We start from the raw sequence: 26,893 nt of genomic DNA, 5'->3' as shown, positions 1-26,893 counted from the left end.
TTCAGAATGACCACGAACCCCCGGCATTCCAACAAGGAAAACGCAGAGCGCGTCCGAAATCTGAGCCCGGCGGGGTCCTCGCAAAGATAAGCAAGTCGTCCAGATAGACGATGCAGCGTACGGCCTCTGCTCTGAATTGGGTGACCACCGGTTTCAGGAGCTTGGTGAAGCACCAAGGGGCTGAGCTGAGGCCGAAGGGGAGGCATGGGAATTGGTACGGAGAGTCTCTCCATTCGAATCAGAGGGGACTGCGACAGGCCCCGTTCACCGGGATGGAGAGGTAAGCGTCTTCTAGGTCCAGTCTCGAGACCCAGTCTACTGGCCAGAGAAGGCATCGAAGAAGGTGAATGCCCTCCATCTCGAAGTGGATGTATACCACGAAGGCGTTCATTTCTCCTAAATTGATCACTGGATGGAATTCTACAGACTTCTCCCTTACCAGGAGAAAATCGAGCTGACGAAACCCCCCAAATCCGGGGCCTGTAGGACCGCGCCTTTGGCTAGCGTTGCTCGAACTTCCACCTCCAACAAGGGCTGTTGGCCTCTTGTGATGACGGGGATCCTCGGGCGTCCAACCTGTGTAGGGGAAGAGTGGAAGTCTGTGACATAACTCCGCACTGTCCCAAGGACCCATATGTCTGAAGGTAACCGTGGGCGGAAGACCCTCCCGATCGAAGACTTCGCTTTATCCCGGGAGGTAAACAGAATAACCTGTTTCTGCAGTTCCTCAACGAAAGGCTCCCTGAACAGCAGACCTTTAGCCAGGGGACCCACATCTTCGGCTCCCAAATCCGACAGCTTGTTGTCCATATGGAAGAGTGCCGTCTTCCTGGGTTCAGTGCAAAGGGCCACAGTGGCATTGCCCAGCAGGCAAATTGAACGAAGTGCCCAGTCCCTCATGGTGGCTGGGTCCAGAGCCCTACCTTCTGTGAAGGCCTCGTCTGTTAGGGCCAACATCCGGGGTAACCGCCACCCTGTCCGGCAGTACCGGTCTGGGGCATTCCGCCCGCAGCTTCTTGCAGGCCTCACTTCCAAGGGGTCTACGGACCCAGTAGCGCACAAATTGTGCCAAGTGGTCGGGCAGTGACTAGTCCGAGGACCTGGGGCGTCGGATAGATTGAGGCTCTAACAGAGGTTCTCCAGTAGTGCCCAAAAGGGTATCGTCCCCCAACATTGTCGTGGGGGCCCTAGTCGGTGGCGCGTCTTCCTCTTCCCAGCGTCCACCGGGACCCTCGCCAAGGTCCGCAACCCAAACATATTCTCCATCTGAGGGAGGCTGGTCTGCCCACCACACATCCAGCACGGCCAAGGTGGGGGGGGGGGTAAGGAGGCCTCCTCCCCTGCGCCCGATAGGCGGTGGCGCCTGGCCGGCGAGGTTGTCAACCTCAAACCACGTCACTTCGCCGGAGTCTTGCCCATCCGGGAGCGTGGTTCAGGGTCTTCACCCTTTCAATAGCGCGTTCGCGCACTTGCCTGCTCTCGCACCTGAGAGTCTGACTCATCCGAGTCTTCTGCCAACTGAGGGGTTCCACACACACCCCTGTCCGTATGTGGTTGAGGGAGGGCCCTAGCCAGGGCTTTTTCAACAGATGCGGTCACAGCCGCATTAAGTAAAGCCTGCAAATTCTGCTCCTGTGCAGAGGCGTCCATAAAGTCTGAGTCTATGATACTTGATACCTACGAAGCTAGAAAACAGGTATCATTAGCAGGCAAAAGGGGCAGCACCCCTAGTGTTGGCAGAGGCAAGTAATAATGCATGCAGGCGCAACAAACCGTTCTCCAGGGTATGGAGCCACCAGTCCAATAGCATGCATAGTATGGCACAGACAAAGCAGGCCAATCATGGGGCACAGACAAAGCAGGCCAATCAAGGGGCACAGACAAAGCAGGCCAATCAAGGGGCACAGACAAAGCAGGCCAATCAAGGGGCACAGACAAAGCAGGCCAATTATAAAGGCACAGACAAGGCAGGCCAGTATAAGGGTACGGGCGGTACCGACCCAGAGGTATAATGCAGGCGGAACCCTAGATCCTTTTAGACATGTAGTAGAATCTTGACTATTAGGGTGCAGGGTAGAGACGAAGCTGGGTCCTTATAGGCAAGGTTCTTCAAGATAGCGAAACACTTTAGTTTTTATATGGTTGTGCCTAATCCATTAGGCCACAAAATACGAGTGCCATGCTCAACCACCCAGATGGGGCCTGAACCCACAATCCCTGGCTTTTGACGCCAGTGCTACCTCCATCAGGCAACCGAGGCTTGATTAGAGCAGTCCTAGTTCAATAAGTGGGTAAGGACACCAGGCAGGGACACCTGCAGGAGGCACGCAGTGCCATGTGGAAGTCAGGAGAACCAGTAAACCGTAAAACCATGTCCATAGAAAAACATGCAGGGCAAGCACACATGCAAAGAATCGAAAACTAAAGTCTATTGCTTAGTTACTTGGGAAGGTGAGGGGGATTGAATCTGCGACCCTCATATATGGGGCATAATTTATGATGCAAGGGCTCACAGAGCTGCCTCACATGGACAGAAAAGAAAGCTGTCACCAAAAAATACGCACCCCCAAACAGCCCAGGAGATGGGGAAACACACCGGACCAGCTAGTCACTGTACCTTTAATAAGGCAGTGACGCGCGCATCTAACACAGTGGAGAGCCGCGCACCCACTGCCCGACCACGCGGTCGCGGGGAAGGTGACCGGGAGCGGAGGCTCCCGCGGCAAATGAGTAGATCCCTGCTCCGTCCCCACTCTGATAACAGTGTTAGCGAGTGAGCGGGGACGCGGGCAGGGTAAAGAACAAAACGGGGATTCCCGCTCGGCGGACGAAGCCGGCGGGCGGGAATCAAAGGCAACACACGAGGGACCGCAGGAGTCTTTCTCCGCGGTCCCGGCGGTCGGCACGGGGAGCGGTCGGATGACCGCTTCTCGGCGACCACCACAGCCAATAAGCCAGAGGAAACAGAACAAACAATAAAGCCAACAGGGTAAAACAAAACTCCCAAGGAGAAAACAGGCACAAAGAAATAAACACATGGCAAACTGCCAGTAATCTGTATAACTAAACACATGGCAAACTACCAGTAATCTGTATAACTAAACACATGGCAAACTACCAGTAATCTGTATAACTAAACACATGGCAAACTACCAGTAATCTGTATAACTAAACACATGGCAAACTACCAGTAATCTGTATAACTAAACACATGGCAAACTGTCAGTAATCTGTATAACTAAACACATGGCAAACTGTCAGTAATCTGTATAACTAAACACATGGCAAACTGTCAGTAATCTGTATAACTAAACACATGGCAAACTGTCAGTAATCTGTATAACTAAACACATGGCAAACTGTCAGTAATCTGTATAACTAAACACATGGCAAACTGTCAGTAATCTGTATAACTAAACACATGGCAAACTGTCAGTAATCTGTATAACTAAACACATGGCAAACTACCAATAATCTGTATAAATAAACACATGGCAAACTGTCAGTAATCTGTATAACTAAACACATGGCAAACTACCAATAATCTGTATAAATAAACACATGGCAAACTGTCAGTAATCTGTATAAATAAACACATGAAAAAAACTATCAGTGTTGTAAAGGAAACATTCACCAAAGATAATAAAAGAGCCAGAAAGGCACATAAATCTCACAACCAAGCATAGTTCATAACACTCATAAATAAATCACACTAAATCCCAAAGCCACCCACAAGAAGCAGGAGGCAGAGGTACTCTGACCTGTACTGATGCAGAGCAGCAAAGAAAGAGGAAATGGTGGCTTAGGAGGAGCCTTATATAGATACCTTATGTTTTTGTCTTTGGTGTTTATCTCTCTGTTAATGTGCTGCTGTGGAGTTCTAGTAAAGAGAGACTTAAGCAAATATGAAGCCTCCTGTCATGCTATAAAATTACTATTACTAACTAAGTTAAATCTTATCTCACTACATAATCTATTTATGTAGCTACTGCTTTACAGCTTTTCGAAAGGATTTATATACATGCTGTGGGAATGTCAATTTTCATTGTATTTAAATTTAATGCACAGTTTATTGATATATGTATTCTCATTTTTTCATTTATGCCCCAATCATTTTTTCTGCATGCTTGACACAAATGAGGACATCTTTACAATATACAAGATATATGTATATCCTTCTACTTGCCTAATACAAATTGTAAAATAAATATGGGTTAAAGGGCATAAGGGAAGTGACAGGCAACCTTCTGGCAGTATAAAGAAGGTAGTGGGAACCTATATCCCACAACGCTGGAATAATGAGCCTTACCTACAGGCTCTTGCTTTGTGAGTGGTATTTCACCCATTTCCTGCACTTTCTATATTACTCAGACAATATTGCACTATTATGTGTTTTTTTCTGTTTTATCTCTAGGAAATATAACCATTTGTTATTATAGGAAGATACTCCACCTTAATACTGTATGTAATTTCTGTTTGATGTGAGGGTAAAGGGAAACTCACTAAGGTGTTTTTGAGCATCTCTTATTCTCTGTGTGTTCCACTGGTAATACTGTATTCCTTTTTTTTTTACATACACATACTGACTTACACACACAGACATACATACATACATACACACATACATACACACAGACACACATACATACTGACACACATACACACACAGACACACATACATAGATACTGACAGACAAACACAAATAAACACATACCTACATACACACATACATACTGACACACACACATACAAACATACATACTGACATGCATACATACAGACATACTGACATACATACAGACATACTGACATACATACAGACATTCTGACAGACATACTGACATACATACTGACCTACTGACATACATACAGACATTCTGACATACATACAGACATACTGACATACATACAGACATTCTGACATACATTCTGACATACATACAGACATTCTGACATACATACAGACATACTGACATACATACAGACATTCTGACATACATTCTGACATACATTCTGACATACATACTGACATACATACAGACATAGATACATACTAACATACACAAATACAGCTAATATTTCTTACCTTTTTTTGCAGGCTGTGGCTGATGGGAGTCGGCGTGGCTCCCGCTGCCTGGCTTTCTTCCCTCCCGCGCGGCACGGAGGGAGCTAGGAGGAAGTGACGGCCACTTCCTCCCAGCAGTACTTTGCGGCTGAGATTTTTTTTAAAGGGGCCCGGTCGCGCTATTGCACGGCCGCAGCGCTGACCGGGCCCCTGAAGATATAGGGCCCATCGGGTGGCCCTAAGTGCGTGGGCCACCCGATAGGCCCCATCAGCCGTCATGGTTGTCACCCCCTGATGGCGGCCATGCCTCTACCTGACTGGTATTGCAAATATTGACCTATATCTGTTACTGATAACCAAAGCTACTGTGTGTACCTAATATAGTTCATCAAGTGATGTTCTAATCCAGTGTAATTAGACAGAGGGAACTTACCAATACCTAATAGTACCAGTAGTATACACACATTTAATTTTACAGGCTTCACATATTAATGCCAGAGTTAATTAAATCTGCTCAATATGATTATACAACAGATAGGATTCCAATACTAGACACAGTTCTAATACTAAGCTGTCGCCTCCCTACTAAAAGCCCGGTTAGCGGTACCTATATATGAAAAATATGTAAATTCCTGTCCTAATGTGTTTTACACCCCACCTCCTATAGAATGTAAGCTCGTTTGAGCAGGGTCCTCTTCAACCTATTGTTCCTGTAAGTTTATTTGTAACTGTCCTATTTATAGTAAAATCCCCCTCTCATAATATTGTAAAGCGCTACGGAATCTGTTGGCGCTATATAAATGGCAATAATAAATAAATAAATAAAAATGTATGTACCGTATATACTCGAGTATAAGCCGACCCGAATATAAGCCGAGGCCCCTAATTTTACCCCAAAAAACTGGGAAAACGTATTGACTCGAGTATAAGACTAGGGCGAGAAATGCAGCAGCTACTGGTAAATTTCTAAATAAAATTAGATCCTAAAAAAAATATATTAATTGAATATTTATTTACAGTGTGTGTGTATGAATGCAGTGTGTGTATGAGTGCAGTGTGTGTGTATGAGTGCAGTGTGTGTGTGTGTGTGTGTTGCAGAGCCTTGGTGGGTGGTGGGGAATTTTTTTAATTTTTTTTTATTATTTTCCATTTTTTTTATTATTTTTTATTTAATTTCATTATTATTATTTTTGTATTATTATTTCTTATTTAATTATTATTATTTTTTTATTATTAATTATTTTTTTTCGTCCCCCCTCCCTGCTTGATACATAGCAGGGAGGGGGGATCCTTCCCTGGTGGTCCAGCATTGGCAGTTCAGTGGGGGGAGAGGGGACTTGCACTGGGAGCTGACCGAGGTGCTGAACGGACGGCGTGGAGGAGGAGAGAGCTGACAGGAGCTGCAGGAGAGGTAAGTAAGATCTCTGCAGCCCCCACAGCCCCAGTCTGTACTATGGCAATACAAATTGCCATAATACAGACTATTGACTCGAGTATAAGCAAAAAATGTGCTGAAAAACTCGGCTTATACTCGAGTATATACGTTATGTAGTTTGATCATTTGGTTTAAATAGTTGTGCTGGTACCTTATGTACCATTCAAAGGTCCTGCTATGATGGCAGATATAGTCCAAGATCTAATAGAATTAGGACTTGCCATGTCCCTTTTGTGACGTATCAGACTTAGGAGGAGTGCAGTGCAGGGACAGGAAACTCCATCTTCATGTCGCAGAGATATGTTAAACAGCATGTAGCAGTTATGTGTACCCATACAACATACTGGCTTGCTAGCTATTATCAAGTGGCGAAACTTTTAAACAAGTTGGTGACAGGTGAGGCCCTGCTCAATTCCAAGTGGCTTGAGAGCCTCTATCTATGCGTTGGCGCGTGGGGATTACGTGGCCTCTGAACTTGTGGTGGGGTGTCGGCCTCTCTGTGATTTATAAAGCATAAGATACAATAGGAGTGACAGGTGAGGCCCTCTCTATGCCACCATGCAAGGCGACTAACTATGAGTTGGGCCGATGGGTGTAATACCTCCGAGTATGAGGATGGTTGTTGGCCTCGCGGGACCACTAACGTAAGGCATAGAGGCCTGAGAAAGTATAAGCTATCGGGCTCCTGGTGTCCTGCCAGCCAGCAATAAAACTAACTAAGGGAGGCAGGGTAAGGTATCGAATGAGTATGTATAATTTGACGTATCTGAAAACGAGTAATCAGAAATGCGGTATGACTCAGAAGGTGGATTGGCGCAGACCTACATTGGTAACGAAATATAGTAGGAATTGTGGTATGTCATGTAAAAGTAGATATTCAGTTCTGCCTAACAGGATATGTTGTGAAGTAATGGTCAGCCATTACATAGGAGGTTGTGCAGTAAATCGTGGATACCTAGAACCGAACGATACAATGCTGTAACGTACATGAGTGAGATGTAAGGCCAGTTTGTGGATTCAACTAAAAAATCTATAACAATATATAGAATATAAGTGAAGGCAGCAGTCCTAATTAATAGACCTTAAGATATAATGGGATATGTGAGGAGTATGTGCGTGGCCCTTCCCAGGACCTCCTCGAGGGTAGAACCCGACTTAAGATAAAATGGTAGTGCTGTTAAGAGACATAAAACGTGGTAACAAAGCCAAGCGACTATACTAAACACTTGAATAGAATTTAGGCAAGCAGTGAAGGAAGCCCCATAACAAGTGAAGTAAAATAAATGTAAATATACACCAAGGCAACATTCAGGTAACTTGCTAAACAGCACTAGTGATAACATTTAATCCCCTTTTAAGTGCCAAAGATCTGGTCTCCCTTGAATATAGAAACAGATACAAGAAACATATTCCTACGTTATAAATGGAAAAGTAGAAACATAAGTGCAGGTTATACAGTGATGCTGTTGGATATAGGTTAAGGCATCGAGCCTTAGTTACATGAGTCACCGGGTGAGCGTAGGGTTAAATTTGAGTGAAAACCAAATAGTGTTTATATTAGGTGAACCAGCGTATTGTCAGCATCTACTGACAAAGCATGAAAACGATTTACAATCAAAGCGTATGCATTACCTAAATTAAAACTATCTCCAACCAAACATTAGACAAACTTATAGAAACATAGAATGTGACGGCAGATAAGAACCATTCGGCCCATCTAGTCTGCCCAATTTTCTAAATACTTTCATTAGTCCCTGGCCTTATCTTATAGTTAGGATATCCTTATGCCTATCCCACACATGCTTAACCTCTACCACTTCAGCTGGGAGGCTATTCCATGCATCCACTACCCTCTCAGTAAAGTAATACTTCCTGATATTATTTTTTAGACTATGTCCTCTTGTTGTGGCAGTTTTTCTTCTTTTAAATATACTCTCCTCCTTTACTGTGTTGATTCCCTTTATGTATTTAAATGTTTCTATCATATCCCCCATGTCTCGTCTTTCCTCCAAGCTATACATGTTAAGATCCTTTAACCTTTCCTGGTAAGTTTTATCCTGCAATCCATGAACCAGTTTAGTATCCCTTCTCTGGACTCTCTCTAAGGTATCAATATCCTTCTGAAGATACGGTCTCCAGTACTGCGTACAATACTCCAAGTGAGGTCTCACCAGTGTTCTGTACAATGGCATGAGCACTTCCCTCTTTCTACTGCTAATACCTCTCCCTATACAACCAAGCATTCTGCTAGCATTTCCTGCTGCTCTATTACATTGTCTGCCTACCTTTAAGTTATCAGAAATAATCACCACTAAATCTCTTTCCTCAGATGTTCAGATTAGGACTCTATTAAATATTCTGTACTCTGCCCTTGGGTTTTTACGTCCAAGATTCATTATCTTTCACTTATTCACATTAAATGTCAGTTGCCACAACTCTGACCATTTTTCTAGTTTACCTAAATCATTTGCCATTTGGCTTATCCCTCCTGGAACATCAACCCTGTTACATATCTTAGTATCATCAGCAAAAAGACATACCTTACTATCAAGACCTTCTGCAATATCACTAATAAAAATATTAAAAGAGAACAGGTCCAAGTACAGATCCCTGAGGTACCCAACTGGTGACAAGCCCAATCTTCGAATATACTCCATTGACTACAACCCTCTGTTGCCTGTCACTCAGCCACTGCCTTATCCATTCAACAATATTGGAATCCAAACTTAAAGATTGCAGTTTATTGATAAGCCTTTTATGTGCAACAGTGTCAAAAGCCTTACTGAAATCTAGGTAAGCAATGTCTACTGCACAACCCTGATCTATAATTTTAGTTACCCAATCAAAAAAATCAATAAGATTAGTTTGGCATGATCTCCCTGAAGTAAACCCATGTTGTCTCTGATCTTGAAATCCATGTGTTTTTAGATGTTCAATAATCCTACCCTTTAACATGGTTTCCATCACTTTCCCCACTACTGAAGTAAGGCTTGTTATAGTGTAATTTAGAAATAAACAAAGATGTTTAAATGTCTATCTGTTCCTGTCCAAATTAGAAAAGATTGAATTGCGTATATACGCTGAAGTAATTCAGACTGACACACAGAGTTCAGGTTAAAATAACTTCGAGGAAATTTATTGGCAAGTGCAGCAAGAGCGGGCTCGCAGGCCCTTTTAAGGGGAACTTTGCATCATCATTGATTATCGAGATATCAGTAAATAAACATCGTTAATTGGATTAATTGTTAAGTGTTTGTGTCAGTGACTACCCATCAATATGATTAATTGGCTCAAAAACTAAGTGGTTAGCTAAGTGTCCACCCACCGAGAGGTGGTATTGTTCTAGACACGGGTGTGGACAGAAGGCTCAAGCACCATCTTTCCCAGCATGAGGTTTACTCGGTGGAAAGGAGGGCGTCATTTTACACAGTTAGTGATGTCAGTCTTGTGGTCAGGTGCAAGGTTCTCTTTTGAATAGAACATTTCATTAGTACAGTGTTCTCATGGCCTTCAAATTATACTATGTTGCAAATTACAGGAGATTCAGCAATTCCTGGGTTAGTCATGTCTTTATAGAAAATACAGTCTCTGTTCATTGTATTAAATGTTGCTGGGAAATTCTGTCATGTAATGTAGTTTAAAATGGAGAATCTGTCAGGTAATGAGGACAAAATGGAGGGTCTGTCACAGTGTGAGGTTAAAAATGGAGTTAGTACATTCAATACAAGTTCAATAAAGATTTTTAATAATTCTACATCAGTCCCCCCTATGAAATGTTAGATTCTAAGAGATAAACTTTATTTGTTAGTACCAGAAGACGTGTTAGCCCAAAGGCACAGAAACCCCGTGGCCGCTGGCTAGGTGTTAATGCAAAGTGCAACTCTGTCCCTAACTCTGACCCTAATAGGCTAACTCATCGTCAGCATGGCTCTCGAACACTTCACTCCCATGGGTGGCCCATGGTGGCTTGTCCACCACTTCTCCACACGGGGTCTTTACCATTCACTGACAGATGCTGTCCCTAAGCTGGTCCCTTCCTAGAACTCTCGCACTTTATCAACAAAAGGGATAGTTTGCAGCGGTATACAGGGTGAGTTGAGATCTTGGAAATCTTGGTCATCAACTTCGAGATGTGTGAAAGTGGGTGCCGCTTGGTCTACAGTCTTCATGAGGGATTTTCTCAGACAAGGGAGGACACAACAAACGAGAAGAGCAAAGATAAAAAGAAAAATTAGTATTGCTATACCAATATGCATTAAAGCTCTTTGCCATCCTGTCATCCAACCAAACCACCTGTCCCAGGGATCTTTTATCCCAGAATTCCTTTTTAACTCTTCAGAGAGTTCATTCAATTTCTCTATGGCTAAGGTAACTTTACCATTAGGGCCAGTGTTTTCTGGGATGTAAGTACAACATGTCATGGTGTCGGGCAAGATTTTACATACTCCTCCTTTTTCGGCTAGAATCATATCTAAGGCCATTCTATTCTGGAAGGCCATTTGGGATGTTGCCTGCAACTGTTCGGCTAATCCCTGGAGGGCATCCCTGGTGTAATTAACAAAGCGCTGTTGGTTATAATAAATGTAATTTATCCAATTCAAATTCTTGTTTGCGGTAACTATGGTAAAAAGTGATTCCAATCCTGCAGCAACTTCATCTCTTGCTTTAAATTCATTGGGCACCCCCCTAGGTACCCCAATGGCATCAATATAAATGTGAGGATCAAAACTTCCTTTTACTGGGGCTTCGCGCTTAACCTTGGCTGGGGTGTGTTTGGACTCATGGGTGTTGGAGTGTGTGTCAGAGATAATGTGTATAGGCATAATGGCTTTGGCCAAAGTACACTCCCCCCACCATTCCTTGTCCATTCTGGATCTTAGCTGTAAATCCCCACACAACCAGTAAATATCCCCTAATGACCTAGTATGGAACTGCAACAAGTTCATGGAGACATTTCTGTAGGTAGCACAATACCCCTTAGAGAAGTTACCCAAGAATTTACCAATTCCATCATAATTAGCATAACAAGTGTAATTACCTTTATATACTGTAATACCATCTGGGGGTTTCACATCCTTGGCTAGAAGAGGATACTCTACTGTCCATGCTTTACATATGGACCTGTTGAAATCATAGTGATAGGCAAAAAGACTCAAAACACATTCTTCTATATCTACAGGCAGGGTTAAAGGCACGGTGCCCAGGTGAGGCCGGGCACCGCCACACACATAGCATGCGGTTTTGTTATGCTTGTTGGCATTATATTTCATCCATTCTAACCATAGATTAACATCATTAAAACCTGTTTCAGCGGCCATGGTATCTTCAAAGGTGGGGTTAGCGATGGCCATCATGTCCTTAAAGGACTGGATGTGTGGTTTTAATGGATTTGAGACCATATGGGTGGCCCCTTGCCACTCCGAAGAGTTACACATATCTTTAAGGTAGAAATGCCCTAACTTGTTATAGGAACCTTTTTTCCAATACATTCCCATTACATACTGGTCTGCATCTGTTGGGCTTGGATGCTCAATGTTTAGAATTAATTTCATTGGTGTACCTCCTCCAGGCTTTCTCAGAGTCATTCTTTGGAGAAGGGATCTACCATGATCATCTACTTTAGATAAGGCACTTTTTGGTTTGTAACCCCAGGCAGGCCCGGCATTCCATCCCGCCGCCCCCCAATGGTCACAATTGTGCCCCCATTGTTTGTCAACTACACAAACATATGGGTCTTTTGCATGAGGGATATCTCTATAGATATTCTGAATCTGTGATGTAGGGAATGGGCATTCTACGATATCACAGTAATCAAAGGTATAAGTAGCCACATGGGTACATGATGAATTATACCAGAAGGTGTACCCACTAACATCTTTGGTGATGGCTACTTGCTGGGCCTTAATTAGACTAATTAAGGAGATAATGTACCAGAGGTACATGGTTGTGCGGTATCTGCTTCCTCTGGGGCAGGAGTCTTCTTGCAGTGGGAAGCGTGGATCCAATGTGGCCTGCCGGCCAATTTGACGGAGGTTGCGGTGATCAGGAGAACTTGGAATGGACCGTCAAATCTTGGTTCCAGGGTATTTTTCCGCACAAATTTCTTGACCAGAACCCAATCTCCGGGAAGCAGGTTGTGGGTACCTGTATCCAAATCGGGATCTGGAATTGAAGAGAAAACTTGGGCATGTATTTTGTTTAAGGCACTTGCAAGTTCAGTTACATAGTCTACTAAAACATCAGATTGAAGCTGCAACTGTTGCGGATAATAACAACCTAGTCTGGGTGCAGTCCCAAATAGAATCTCATATGGGGATAGTGAGTGCTTCCCTCTAGGTGTGTGCCTAACACTGAATAAGGCTATTGACAGGCTTTCTGGCCAGGGCATCTTTGTTTCTTGTGACATTTTTAACATTCTGGCTTTTAAGTGCCGTTCATGCGCTCCACTTTACCACTACTTTGTGGGTGGTAAGGGGTGTGAAAGGCTAGGGTCACCCCCAGAGCAGTCCAAATTTCTTTAGTCACTGTTGCTGTAAAGGCTGGTCCCTGGTCACTTTCAATGACTTCTGGAAGTCCAAATCTACATACAATATCTGCAAGTAGACGTTTTGCTGTTGTCTTGGCAGTAATATTGGCCACTGGGTAGGCTTCTGGCCAGCCTGAGAACATGTCCACTATTACTAGTGCATATTCATGAGGCCCACTCTTGGGCATTTGTATGTGGTCAATTTGAATTCTCTGGAATGGGTACATGGGTTTAGCCAGGTGTTTCAGGGGCACCTTGGTTGGCTTTCCTGGATTGCATTTTGCACAAATGACACAGGCCCTACAGAAGCTGTTGATCAATGTTGTGATTCCAGGTGCTTCATAATACTTTTGTATGAGGGCGGCCATTAGGTCTTTTGACAAATGTGCAGGTCCATGTGCCCATTGGACAACTGCTGGATATACATTTTTAGGAAGGCAGAATTTAAAGTTGTTGTAGTATATTCCGTCCTTTAGGATAGCTCCTTTCTTCTTCCATTTCTGGATTTCTTCGGGGGTAATTGCAGCTTGCTGTTCCCGCAAAATTCTCAGGTCAGTAGGAAGGGTTTGCAAGGTAAAAATAGGAACTTCTTCTTCTTGTCCGGACACTTCTTCATCCACTTCCTGCAATTCTCTGGCTGCTTGCTTAGCAGCCTGATCAGCCAAATGGTTGCCCTTTGCTTCATCTGTATCCAACTTCCCATGTGCCTTGACTTTCAAAACGGCCACTTCTTCAGGGAGTAGGAGGGCATCCATTAGTTCCTTGATTGCAGAGCTGTGTTTGACTGGTGTACCGGCAGTGGTAAGAAATCCTCTTGTCTTCCAAATGAGGCTGAAGTCATGTGCCACACCCAGAGCATATCTTGAATCTGTATAGATGTTGGCACGTTTTCCTTCGGAAATTTTGCATGCTGAGGTCAGGGCTTGCAATTCAGCTTCTTGTGCAGACATTGCTGGTGGTAAAGATGACTTGATAACTTCATCTGTTGTGGTTACGGCGTATCCTGTATGGTATTTTCCTTCTTCATCAGCATACCTTGAACTGTCCACAAACAGGGTAAAATCAGGATTTGGTAATGGATTCTCATGCACAGTTGGTAAGTGTATTGTCTCCATTTTCATCTGTTCAAAACAGTCATGAGGTGTTTCTGGGTCATAATCATTCACTATGACCAGATCTTGAAATTCTTTTTCCAGGAAATGGCGTGGCCACGCTTCAAGAAGATCAGTTGTTGGGTATTTGGCAATGCCATTTTCCTGTAGCTGTGATTCATCCATGGTGGCCCATAATTTTGCCATGGGCCCAAGATCATTGTTTTCAACTTGGTGACAGGGATATGTGGAATAGCAGTATCCCAATGGCGGTACAGGTAATTGAGTTCTGGGGGTAGTTGGATCAGGACCATGCTATTGCCTTCAGAGTCACAGTAGAAATCTTTAGCAGTGAGCTTCACCTCCATCCAGTGATAAAGCTCGTCTTCTTAGCAAGGCTCAGGAGTGATGTTTGGCTTGTACCACATGGTACAGAAAGCATAGTCAGGGCCTTCACAGAGAGGTGTCTTTTCTTCATAAAATGTTAAATCAGGATGCATTCTCTTGATGCACCCACAGAGAAGGTAGATGTAGGTTTCATCTATGATAAACCCATAGTAGATACCCCCCTCAGGGAGTGGAAGAAGAGTGGATGGATTAAGAACTTGACATCTTTGTATGGAAATGTTGTCAGGGAGAAGAAGATGACACTGTAGACGCAGGTGTCTGGCAGGTGACACATGCTTGAGCTGGACTTGGTTGATAATGGCAGAAATGTCATGAGGGGCCAGAACAACCAGAGGGTGGCCGAGGACCAGGTCTGCGGTTCTTTCAATCAGTTCTCTTGCAGCAAAAACAGCCCTAAGGCAGGAAGGGGCCCCCTGGCCACAATATCCAGCTGGCAGGAGAAATATCCAATAGGCCTCTGGCGGCCTCTTAAGTCATTTGTTTGGGTAAGGACTCCTGTAGCATGGCCTTGTCTTTCAGAGACAAACAATTTGAAGGGTTTGGTATAGTCTGGTAGGCCCAAAGCAGGAGCAGATGCAATGGCACGTTTTAGAGTGCGGAAATTATCCAGAGCTTCATTGGTCAGGCAGAATGGGTCTGACTTGAGTGCATCATAGAGAGGTTGCATAAGCAGAGAGGCTTCTGGGATCCATGCTCTGCAGTAGGAAATGAGGCCTAAGAAGGCATGAAGAGATTTTGAAGTCCTTGGAGGTGGAATATCCAGTACTGCTCTGACTCGGTCCCGAGTGAGATGTCTGGTACCTTGAGATAGGCAATGACCAAGGAAAATTACTGAAGGTTGGCAGAATTGCAGCTTGAGAAGTGATGCTTCAGTTGTGGGTATATCATCTCCACAGAGCAGTAAATCATCCACATACTGAAGCAAAACAACTTCTGGGTGGTCTGCTTGCCATGGGTCAAGGATGGAGCACATGGCTCTTGCAAATTGGCTTGGAGAGTTTTGTGCCCCTTGGGGCATGACAGTCCAGGTATACTGTTGCATCTCATGGGTGAAAGCAAACAGGTATTGACAGGTTGGATCCAGTGGGACACTGAAGAAGGCATTAGCCAGATCAATGACTGTGAAGTATTTTGCAGATGGTGGGACTCCAGAGAGCAGAGTGTGAGGGTTTGGTACAAGAGGGGTGTCCAGGATAGTTGCTTCATTGACAGCACGGAGATCCTGAACCATTCTGTACTTCTCTGGCTCACCTTTTAGAGTTTTCTTCTTCACAGGAAATAATGGGGTGTTACACTCTGATTTACATTTCACAAGAGCACCCTTCTCCAAGAGTGCCTTGATTTGAATTGAAATAGCTGCAGCTTGAGCTGGTTTTAAAGGATATTGTGGTTTTCTTGGTAACTTTGCTCCTGGAATGAGCTTTACCACCACAGGTGGGACGTTTAGGTGACCTATGTCCTCTGGGCCTGAGGACCATAATTTAGCAGGCACCTTTGTTTTTAACACATCTGGAAAGTTGGACCTCTGTTCCGCTGCTTCCCCACGGGGTTCTTCTAAATGCAGCATCAGAGGCAGGGAGCACAAGGCTGAGGTGTCTGATTCAGATAGAGGTGTAGACATTTCTACCTGTCCATCTGGAGTGAAGGTGATAGATGCCTGCAGGCGTGAGAGGACATCAGGGCCTAACAGGTTAATTGGGCATGTGGAGGATACCACAAAACGAGCAAGCAGGCTAGGGTAGTTGCCAACTCGTAATGGAGTTGTTAAAGGACTGTGTCTTGGCTGGCCATCCACTCCAACACAAGAGACATCAATATTTGACAGAAAAGATGGGTCTGGCAGGTCTTGTTCTCGTAGAACACTTCGGGCTGCACCTGTGTCAACAAGAAATGTGGTAGGTTGACCCTCAATGGGTAAAGTCACTGTGGCAAGTGGCCCCCCCTTATCCCCTGTAGACACTGCCATGACAGGGGTTAATGACACAGGCTTGCCAATTTCCTAATCATCAGGTTCCTCAACTATTGGGACCGTTGTTGCGGCCTTGGGGCCTGGGGCAGGCTTGGACATCTTTATGGGCTCTCTTTTAGGTTCTGGGCAATCATTTTTAAAATGTCCTTTAGCCTTGCAATTAAAGCAATATCCATCCTCTGGTCTGGTGCCTTTGGGAACAGGGGTGGTGCGGGACACCATGAGAGGAGCAGAACTGGGCCTTCTGGGGGTCTGGGCAGATTCCAGACCTCTAGCAACTAAGAGTAAAGTATCCAGAGGAACAACCTTATATTCAGGGCGTGCAGCAATGATTCCCTTGCGTATGGAGTCCTTAACACCTTGGACAAACGCACCTGACAGCATTTGTGAATGAATCTTGTCAGTAAGATCAAAACCCAAATCTGTAAACATTTGGTACAGTCTTGCATGAAACCTTTCCACTGATTCTCCTTTATCTGGTATAATATCAGTAAGGCCAGCAGCCTGATCTGCAAGTTTGTCCTTAGCCCATTCTCTCAGTTGGTTGCAAAAAGTTACTCCGGAGGGATAATCAACATCACTTACAAGTAAATCTGTACTGAGGTGGCGGGCCATGCTGGGCCAATATGCATCCCCGGCTTTAATAGCACAAATGCTCAGTAAATCACGCCATGCTGCGGAATAAGTCTTTTGAATCTGGACTATCCCTCGGTAAAAAGGCATAGGCTGCTTTTCTGGGTCAGGGAGTGATTTCATTAAAGCACTAGCTTGAGTGGGATTAAAAGCAACATATTTGGGAGGGGCCCGTTCTCCCCGACCTTTATGTCCAAAAGGATCATCGATGGAACGGTGGGCCGAGGCCCCCGCAGCCTCCAATGAGTCCTGGGATACCCCGTCATCCTCATCCTCATCTATGATCTGGGCCCTTCTACGTAAGGGAACCACCTGAGGTGATAGAACCGGGGGAAATGAGGGATTCCCAGATGCTGGGGTGGCTAGTGAGTTGTGAGCTTGGGGTGAATAATCATCGGGAAGTACCGGCATCAGAGGCGCCGGAGGACTGGGGGCCGCCATATTGGAGGCGTGAAAGGAAGCTGCGTTAGGGTTAAGGGAAGAAGTGGCGGCCATGTTGGATGTGGGCACTTCCGGGGCAGATTGTGCCGGACTGGGCATGACCGGGACCTGGGGAGTGGCTTGGGGAAGGGGGTATGGATAATTTGGATAGGGCAGGGACATGGGGTATGGGAAGGGGTATGGCCAAGCCATCTGGGTGGGGATTGGGGCGGAACCTGGGGAGGGCGGGACAGTAAGGTAAGGATTAGGGAAGGAGGTGGGAACTTGGGTCGTGGGAGGAGTGAGTAAGGGAGAGGACGAAGAGGGATTAGTAGAGGTGGGTGTAGAAGGAGGAGCCGGAGCGGGTGCAGTAGGATTGGCGGTAGCAAGGGAGGAGGGGTTAGTTAGTTGGGCGGATGCAGATGGGAGGGTAGGATTATCAACGGAGAGAGAGTGTAGGGAAGGGATGGCAGATGAAATGTTTGGATTAGACACAGAAGGTAGTTCAGGGATGGATGAGGATGATGGGAATGTTAGGGATGGTGAAGGGGAAAAGAAAGATCCATCAGAATTCAGGACCGGGCAAACAGGGGAGGTGACGGGATGGGTGCTGGGAGGATTGGGAGTGGGGAACATAGTCAGCTGGCTATCACCTATTGCTGACTGAACCTTGGGGATAGACATCCCTTGGGCGCCATTTTGGGGCGCTGGCTGAGGGAATACCCCAGCAACACAATTATTATGATACACAAACAATTTCACACCTTTGTGATTAATTTCTTCCTCAACCCAACCTTCCTGCTGAATAGCCTTTGCTACTCTGTACCACGCTTCAGCAGTCTTCAATAGATCGTTATCTGTAAGCTTGCCTTTCTTCTCTGTCAGTAATCTACGCCAGCTTTCTGGCTGCAATCTACCACATGAAGGCACAGCAATTTTACACACTTTAGCAATCTTTTCAACACCTTTAACCATCTCCTCACCCTCTCTGTCTTCAACTAAATCACATGCGAGCCAGCCCTTACTGGGCTTACTCAATTCCTGTCCCATAGTACCCTCCCCCTATACAGGCGTCCCAGATATAGGGAAAGAAAAATGAAACAGAACCGCTACAATGCTCGACTGCCACTCAAGAAGGGTGGGTCCCCCTCAAGTGCGTCTTCCCAAAACGTAGACTAGTCACTGAATCCGCCTACCCGAGATGGTAGACACGGATTGGAGCGGGGGGAGAAGTGTGTGACCAATCACTTATCTATCAAGAGAAATAGGAGTGGATAGAGTAATAATACAGAAAGTGTAGAAAAGGTACAAAGTAAGGTGAAATTTTAGAGACAGACACAGGAGTTTGAATGACTCCTAATTAAACAAAAAAAACACAACAATACAATTGAAATACAGTGCATGCATCACAGTTCAAATAAAATCAACAGTAATCCCTTTCCTTTACTCGTGTGACCAAAGTCACCTCCCTCAACCTCGTAGTGTCCCCGCTCGGAGAACGACTTTCGTAAGTCTCACTACCAGCGGCCACGGAAAACAACTGACACCGGTCCGAGATCCGTAAGCCTCCCTCGTTACAGCAGTCCACTAAGAGTGGCCACCTCTATCCTCACCCTCGTAGTGCCCCTATGAACCCACTCATAAGTCCCACTACCCCGTGGTGATGAAGACAGCAATGCCTGCCCGAATCCACGCACCACAAATAACAATTGGAATGACTCCAGCTCAGCGCTCGAAGCTGGAGGGTACCACCTCTCTGCAAGCAGAGCTATGTGCACAATGAGGCTAGCTAGGCTATCAAAGTGACACCAGAAGGATCCCCAGGAAACTATGAGTCTACACAATCTCCACAGATCCAACACCCCCCTTTTTCCATACAGCCACAGCCACGAGGCTCCTAAAAGAGGTAAACAGGCAAAGAAGACCCCCAGGAAAACTTCCACAGGTCCACCCCCCTTTTTCCCTACAGCCACAGCCACGTGGCTCCTAAAAGGAGTAAACAGGCAACAGGACTCCAGGCAAATCCCCCGGGTCCACCCCCCCTTTATCCCAAAAAGGGGTAAACAGGCAAACAGACAAACAGAGGACCCCAGGCAAAACCCCCGTGGGTCCACCCCCCTTTTATCCCAAAAAGGGGTAAACAGACAAACACTCTACCCAGGCACTTAAACTGATTCAAACACACCCAGGCAACAGATAGACTAAATGCAGGTAAACAAGTGAGTAACAAGACACCGGGCAAGATATTACCTGTCTTTGATGTCCTCCCGGGAAGCAGTCACAGACACGTGGACGGGTCAATCAAAGGGGCCGGAACATACCGGTGGCTCTGCAGAAGTCTCTACCGTGTAATTGGAGGTGATCAGTCTCCCCTTCCTTCCCCCTGGATTCCTCCGTCCAACAGCGTCTTCCTTAGGACGGCTTACCGGCCAGAGGCCATAGCCCGATGCCCCACGTTGGGCGCCAAATTGTTATAGTGTAATTTATAAATAAACAAAGATGTTTAAATGTCTATCTGTTCCTGTCCAAATTAGAAAAGATTGAATTGCGTATATACGCTGAAGTAATTCAGACTGACACACGGAGTTCAGGTTAAAATAACTTCGAGGAAATTTATTGGCAAGTGTAGCAAGAGCGGGCTCGCAGGCCCTTTTAAGGGGAACTTTGCATCATCATTGATTATTGAGATATCAGTAAATAAACATTGTTAATTGGATTAATTGTTAAGTGTTTGTGTCAGTGACTACCCATCAATATGATTAATTGGCTCAAAAACTAAGTGGTTAGCTAAGTGTCCACCCACCGAGAGGTGGTATTGTTCTGGACACGGGTGTGGACAGAAGGCTCAAGCACCATCTTTCCCAGCATGAGGTTTACTCGGTGGAAAGGGGGGCTTGAGCATCATTTTACACAGTTAGTGATGTCAGTCTTGTGGTCAGGTGCAAGGTTCTCTTATGAATAGAACATTTCATTAGTACAGTGTTCTCACGGCCTTCAAATTATACTATGTTGCAAATTACAGGAGATTCAGCAATTCCTGGGTTAGTCATGTCTTTATAGAAAATACAGCCTCTGTTCATTGTATTAAATATTGCTGGGAAATTCTGTCATGTAATGTAGTTTAAAATGGAGAATCTGTCAGGTAATGAGGACAAAATGGAGGGTCTGTCACAGTGTGAGGTTAAAAATGGAGTTAGTACAATAATTCAATACAAGTTCAATAAAGATTTTTAATAATTCTACATCAGGCTTACTGGCCTATAGTTGCCCGACTCCTCCCTATTACCTTTCTTGTGAATGGGCACAACATTCGCTAACTTCCAATCTTCTGGGACTACTAATGATAATGATTGGTTAAATAAATATGTTAATGGTTTTGCTAGTACACCACTAAGCTCTTTTAATAGCTTTGGGTGTATTCCATCAGGTCCCATTTACTTATTTGTCTTTACTTTTGACAGTTGAAATAGAACCTCTTCCTCTGTAAACTCACGTGTAATAAATGACTAATTTATCCTTTTTCTTAACTGAGGTTTTGTTCCTTCATTTTCATCTGTAAATGCCGAACAAAAATATTCATTGAGGCAGTCAGCTAGACCTTTATCCTCTTCTACATACCTTCTTTCTTTTGTTTTTAATCTAACTAATCCTTGTTTTACTTTTCTTATTTTTGTATCTAAAAAAAGTTTTGGCACCCTTTTTTACTGACTGTGCTATTTTCTCTTCTGTGTGTGATTTGGAAGCTCTTATAACCTGCTTAGCCTCTTTCTGCCTAATCTTATAGATCATTCTGTCTTCCTCACTCTGTGTTTTTTTATAATTAGTAAATGCTAACTTTTAGTTTTTTACTATTTTGGCCACATCTGCAGAGTACCACAGTGGTTTCTTGAATTTTTTGCTTTTACTGACGAGCCTAATGCAATTTTCTGTTGCCTTCAGTAGTGCAACTTTGAAATAATCCCATTTCTCTTGGACTCCATTTAAATTGCTCCAGTCTGATAATGACTCCTTTACACATATTCTAATTTTAGAAAAGTCTGTTTTTCTAAAGTCTAAAACTTTTGTTTTTGTGTGGTGTGACTCAGTCACTGTTCTTATATTAAACCACACTGAATGATGATCACTGGATCCTAAACTTTCACCTACAGTAATACCTGATACAAAATCTAGATTTTATGCTATCCTTCACATACAGGGCCACCCCTTCCCCTTTCTTGCCTTCCCTGTCTTTTCTATATAAAGAGTACCCTGGTATTGCTATGTCCCAGTCATTTTTCTCATTATACCATGTCTCAGTAACAGCGACTAAATCTACACTATCAGTTGCCATTATTGCCACAAGTTCATGGATCTTATCCCCTAAACTGCGAGCATTTGTAGACATGACTCTAAGCTTATAATTTTTTAACACACTTGCTACAGGCACCTTCTGTCCTTGTTTAGGGGGACAATTGGATTGATGTTTTATCACCCTTTTGCCCCCCCCTTCCATCCTCCTAGTTTAAATACATCCTAGCAAAACCTCTGGACTGCTCACTGAGAACATTTGTTCCATTTTGAGAAAGATGCAAACCATCTTTTTTCTACAGTTTATTTCAATTCCAAACAGAGCTACCGTGAAAAATAAAGCCAAATCCTTGCTCCCGACACCATTCACCAAGCCACAAGTTGAAGTCCCTAATACACATCCGCCTGTCGTTCTGAGTGTTATGCACAGGCAGAACTTCAGAGAATGACAGTGTGGAAGCAACCTGCCGTATATCATTGGCAAAAACACTAAAAACTTTCTTAACCTCTGAAACCTCATTGCAAGCCAAGTCATTTGTCCCTAGATGGACAAGTACATCCAATTCTCCTTCCTGGTTTGCTCGCTTATCAATATTACAGATACGTCTCCTGTCTCTGTGAGCAGTAGCTCTGGGAAGACACCTCACAAGACCACCATTGTCCATCTCCACACCTCTTATGATGGAATTCCCCAACAACAACTGCTTTCTATTAGGCCTCACCATAGTCTCCAAGCCTGTCTCCACAACACCACTACCCTCAGTACCTGAGCCTGTCTCCATAACACCACTAGCCTCAGTGCCTGAGCCTGTCTCCACAACACCACTAGCCTCAGTGCCTGAGCCTGTCTCCACAACACCACTAGCCTCAGTGCCTGAGCCTGTCTCCACAACACCACTAGCCTCAGTGCCTCTCTCCACAACACCACTACCATTAGTGCCTCTCTCCACAACACCACTACCATTAGTGCCTCTCTCCACAACTTAAAATATAGACTCATGTAATAGCAATACTGACCACAATAACTGAAAGACCAATGCTCTCATGTAACTTAAATTAGGAGGAAGATAACCTCACCTATGGATTGAAAAAAAAAAAGACAATTGGCAATTAACCTGAAAAACCCAATTGAGTCACCTAAGAAAAAAAATAAGCGCAATGCAGGATACTGATAAAGCGTGAACATAATTAACGGAGAAGCGCTTGTTTGACCTGAATTAATTATTACTTAAATATCAGGCAACAGCAAGTATAGCCGTACAACATCAAAATTGGCTCGTAGAGGTCAGTCTTAAACATGCAGTATGACCCCCAACATACCGGTTTTGAATTGACAGGATACAGAATACTCCAACGTAACAGAATACTCCAACGTAATGACAACCAGAAGCACTAACAACTGAATTATGCAAATTATCCCTACACCGATAAAACTTAAAAACGTGACCTAAGTACATATAACAAAGCAGGAATACATACATACTTAAAAATCCTATCACTCCGTACCACCATGATAGCCATAAAACATTTAAATATTATATCAATTAAAACCTATTTAGCGAGCATCTACTTTAACCGATTGATACATCCTTGGCAGACATGAGAATTGAGTGGTTTGTGTATTATGTCCAGTTCATGTCTGCTAATTAGTACCTAAAGTACTAGTGTTAGTGAGGTAGTGCAGCTGATTTTGACCGAATCGAGAAGGATAGTTTGAAATGCAGACGTTCCTATGTTTAATCGTATATGAGTTGCAGAGTCTCATTGCTGTTCATGTGTTTGGGCGGCTTGAATCAAATAGTTTGTGAGAACGCGGGAACTTCTCCTGAGGTTGGCTTCTTTACCGCATTGACCCGGATGTGGACCACCAAGACTATGGCTCCCTTCAAAAATACAGCTACAGGTAGGGGAGGACCAGGTAAGTGTTCCCCCGTGTAGAAGGTAAGTAAAATGGCGATTTGCAGTGACCGGAAGTCCCGGCATACAAATCGCCAGAATGAACGATAATAGGGAGCGGTCTGGCGTCCTTAAGAAGGGAAATCAAGCCCCTCACATAACTTCAGACCCAGCCTTCCATTTATGCAAATATGAAGCCCCCTGTCATGTGGTAAAATTCAAGGTGAATTCAAAGTGAATGTCAAACTAAAAGACAGAGGAACTGAAATGATGAGTATGAGAAGAACTATTTTATAAAATTCACTTCCAAATCAAATATTTCCCCATGCAACTAATCAAATATGCAGGAAAAACACAATATGTGTGTACACAAACCAAAAAATGCAATTAGTGCAAAATAAGATATTAGCAGACAGAAACTTCCCTGTACAAGGTGAAGCTTCCAAAGGTACACCCAAAGACTTTCTCCTGTTTTCCACAAAATATATGCAAAAATAGGGGATGATCTGCTAAGCCAATAACAAACAGGAAAACATAGCGTATAACTGTGTATATGAATAAACCACAAGTGTTGTGTTCTCAAATGGCCACTCACATATTCACTGAAATCCATGGTGATTTGAATACAGAGTGAAGCTTGAATCCTTGGAAGGAATTTATACTAAAGGCACTTCAACTTCAGTGAAAATGTGAGTGGCCATTTGAGAACACAACCCACAGCACGGACCTCCAGGGTCAAAAAAGATCCCCATCGGAAAGCATTGGGTAATGCTTTCCTAGGGGTGGATTTGAATGCGCGCGCACGCATCTGGCCGCGCATGCACATTTGGTTCCACTCCGGAGCTGACGTTGATGGAGGAGGAGAGGTCACCAATGCCGAAGGAGCCCGGCGCTGGATTAAGGTAAGCAAATACATGGTTAATTAACCATTTATTCGCCGCAGAAGGGGCCCTAGTCACTGTTTAGGTGTCTAGGGCTCTATAGCGTTAGGAATATATATTTGTATTCCTAACGCTATAGTATTCCTTTAAGGTCTCACAGCCAAAACATTGCGTCCTTGTTTTGTCCTGTATTCCAGAATAAAATTATCTGGTTCACCCTACACTGTGCAGCCTTTGGGCCTTCACTTATGGATAATATTTGGAGGTTAGCAGACCTCTACCATAGAACTCTGGTGCTACTGATACTGGTGTGCAACACTCTACTACTTGTTTAAATAGTGAATGACATTTTATGTCTCCATTCCGAACACCACTTCACACCTAGTGTTCACTCCTGTATGCATTTATACTTCGCCGATAGTATTGCTCCAATCAGTAGCTGGAAGTATTATCTTCAGCCACTAACAATGAATTTGGCTTGCTAAAATGAAAGAAAGCAAGATGAAAAAAAATAAAACGCAATGCAAAGCAGGACATTTTTAGAAGCATACAGAAAACGCGTCTTTAATGCTGATTAGGATTTGCAAAATTGTGATGCTGTTTCTTACTTAAAGTGCGCAACACTCTTCGGTGAACATCTGAACAGTACACTCCATGGAAAGAAAATAAACATTCATATAGACATTAATAACATAGCACAGCAAGGACAATTGTATCAATACAATGAAGAGAACTAGACCTTATTGTAAATGAAGTGTTTCTGTCCTTTTAGATCATTATGTGCTCATCACGTTGCTATACATGTCTGTTTCTATTATCTGAACAGCTGCCTCATACTCGATAACTGCTTCGCACTTGTATAAATTTCAGTGTGTTGTATTAGAGCACATCTCAAATGACTTTTTTACATGACCAATTGTCTTTTAATGCTGCAACATAATGATAGGCTGGAAATAACTAAATAGAATGTTTGGGGAATTTAAAAAAAGAATCGGGGCTTGCAATCATTTTATTTTCTTTCATTCAAATCACGTTCATGTTGTACTCATATAATACAAAAACATAGAATGCAGTAAGCAACATCCAGTCATATTATTGTGATAATAGCTACCAGAAAGAAAAAAAAAAACAATAGCAATCTTGCAAAATGTTTCCAGAATCTTAATGAACAAGGGAATTATTTCATAGAGAGTGAATTGTGCGGTTTAGAAAAACAAACTGCAAACTTTAAGTCAAAACGTTTAAATTGGGAAATATTTGCAACTTATTTTGGTCTAAAATGCCATAATAAAAAATATCAACTGTTTAAAAAAAATAATTGAAGTGAAAAGTATGTAAAATGGATCAATCGATTCAAACTTGTCAAATCAAACTTTAAGTACCCCCCAAAAACATGATTAATTAAGAAAATGTTATATTGTTGTAAGATGCAGGCTGATTAACTGGTTTACTTATCTACCAACATACATCCAGGGCTGGAATTCCCCGGAGAAAGACTGGGCACCTGCCTACAGACACATGCCCGCTTGAGGATGCCACCCTGCCTATTACAAGTCCCTCCTCACCTCTTGCATGGTGCCTGCTGCTGTCTAACTGGATCAGAGGCTGCTGGACTTAGGAATCACAATATTCAGTCTGATCTCACATATATCATTAGGTTTTGTCATTAATTTGATGGTTTTCATTGATCAGTAAACAATACGTCAATAAATTAATGAATACAATTAAAAAGATTTCCTAGGATTTAATGTGTTCCCTACATTTATTTCCTCCAAACTGCACTGGTTGCACTAAAAGAAGCCTGGACAGGTAACTGGGTGAAAAACAATGAGAGCAATGACACTTTCAGAACAATGATGGTAAGAATAATACTTTATCAAAAGAATATGTCTCTGTTTATTAATGAATATAAAACATTAACATGTTTAGATGTTCATTGTATTATACATCTCAGGAAAGTTCAATATAGGTCTGTTTTTACAAAGTAATGGTGAACAACAGTGATACTCTTTGTAAGAATATGAGCGTCAGAGCAGCCAGTTTAAACTTGTCTGGAAGACCTCTCCTGGACGAATGCCCAGCTATAAAAAAACAAAACAATAAGGCAGTAATGGGAAAGAAAGGGAAACACACAAAATAGACACTCAATATATTAAATAAGTCCAACCACACATTTAGAAATCAACATGAAGTCATTGCTGTTACACCTAGTATACAATGCGGTTACATCTAGTATCCACTGAGTTAGCTTTTAGTCTTAACAGAGGTTACATATAGGAAG

The 26,893-nt window shown here is 43.5% G+C and overlaps 1 long non-coding RNA gene across 1 annotated transcript in view; it reads left to right on the top strand.

Annotated features, from left to right (window-relative positions):
- Positions 1-26,297, top strand: part of LOC134608014 (uncharacterized) — a 113,784-nt gene extending 87,487 nt beyond the window's left edge. The window contains exon 3 of the long non-coding RNA XR_010090707.1: positions 26,086-26,297. This is a non-coding gene — a long non-coding RNA (uncharacterized LOC134608014). The remainder of the gene's footprint in view (positions 1-26,085) is intronic.
- Positions 26,298-26,893: the final 596 nt, after the last annotated feature.

Source organism: Pelobates fuscus, chromosome 4 (assembly GCF_036172605.1).
Source record: "Pelobates fuscus isolate aPelFus1 chromosome 4, aPelFus1.pri, whole genome shotgun sequence".
In the NCBI taxonomy this organism is placed as follows: Eukaryota; Metazoa; Chordata; class Amphibia; order Anura; family Pelobatidae; genus Pelobates; species Pelobates fuscus.
This window is presented reverse-complemented; position numbering and strand designations above follow the sequence as displayed.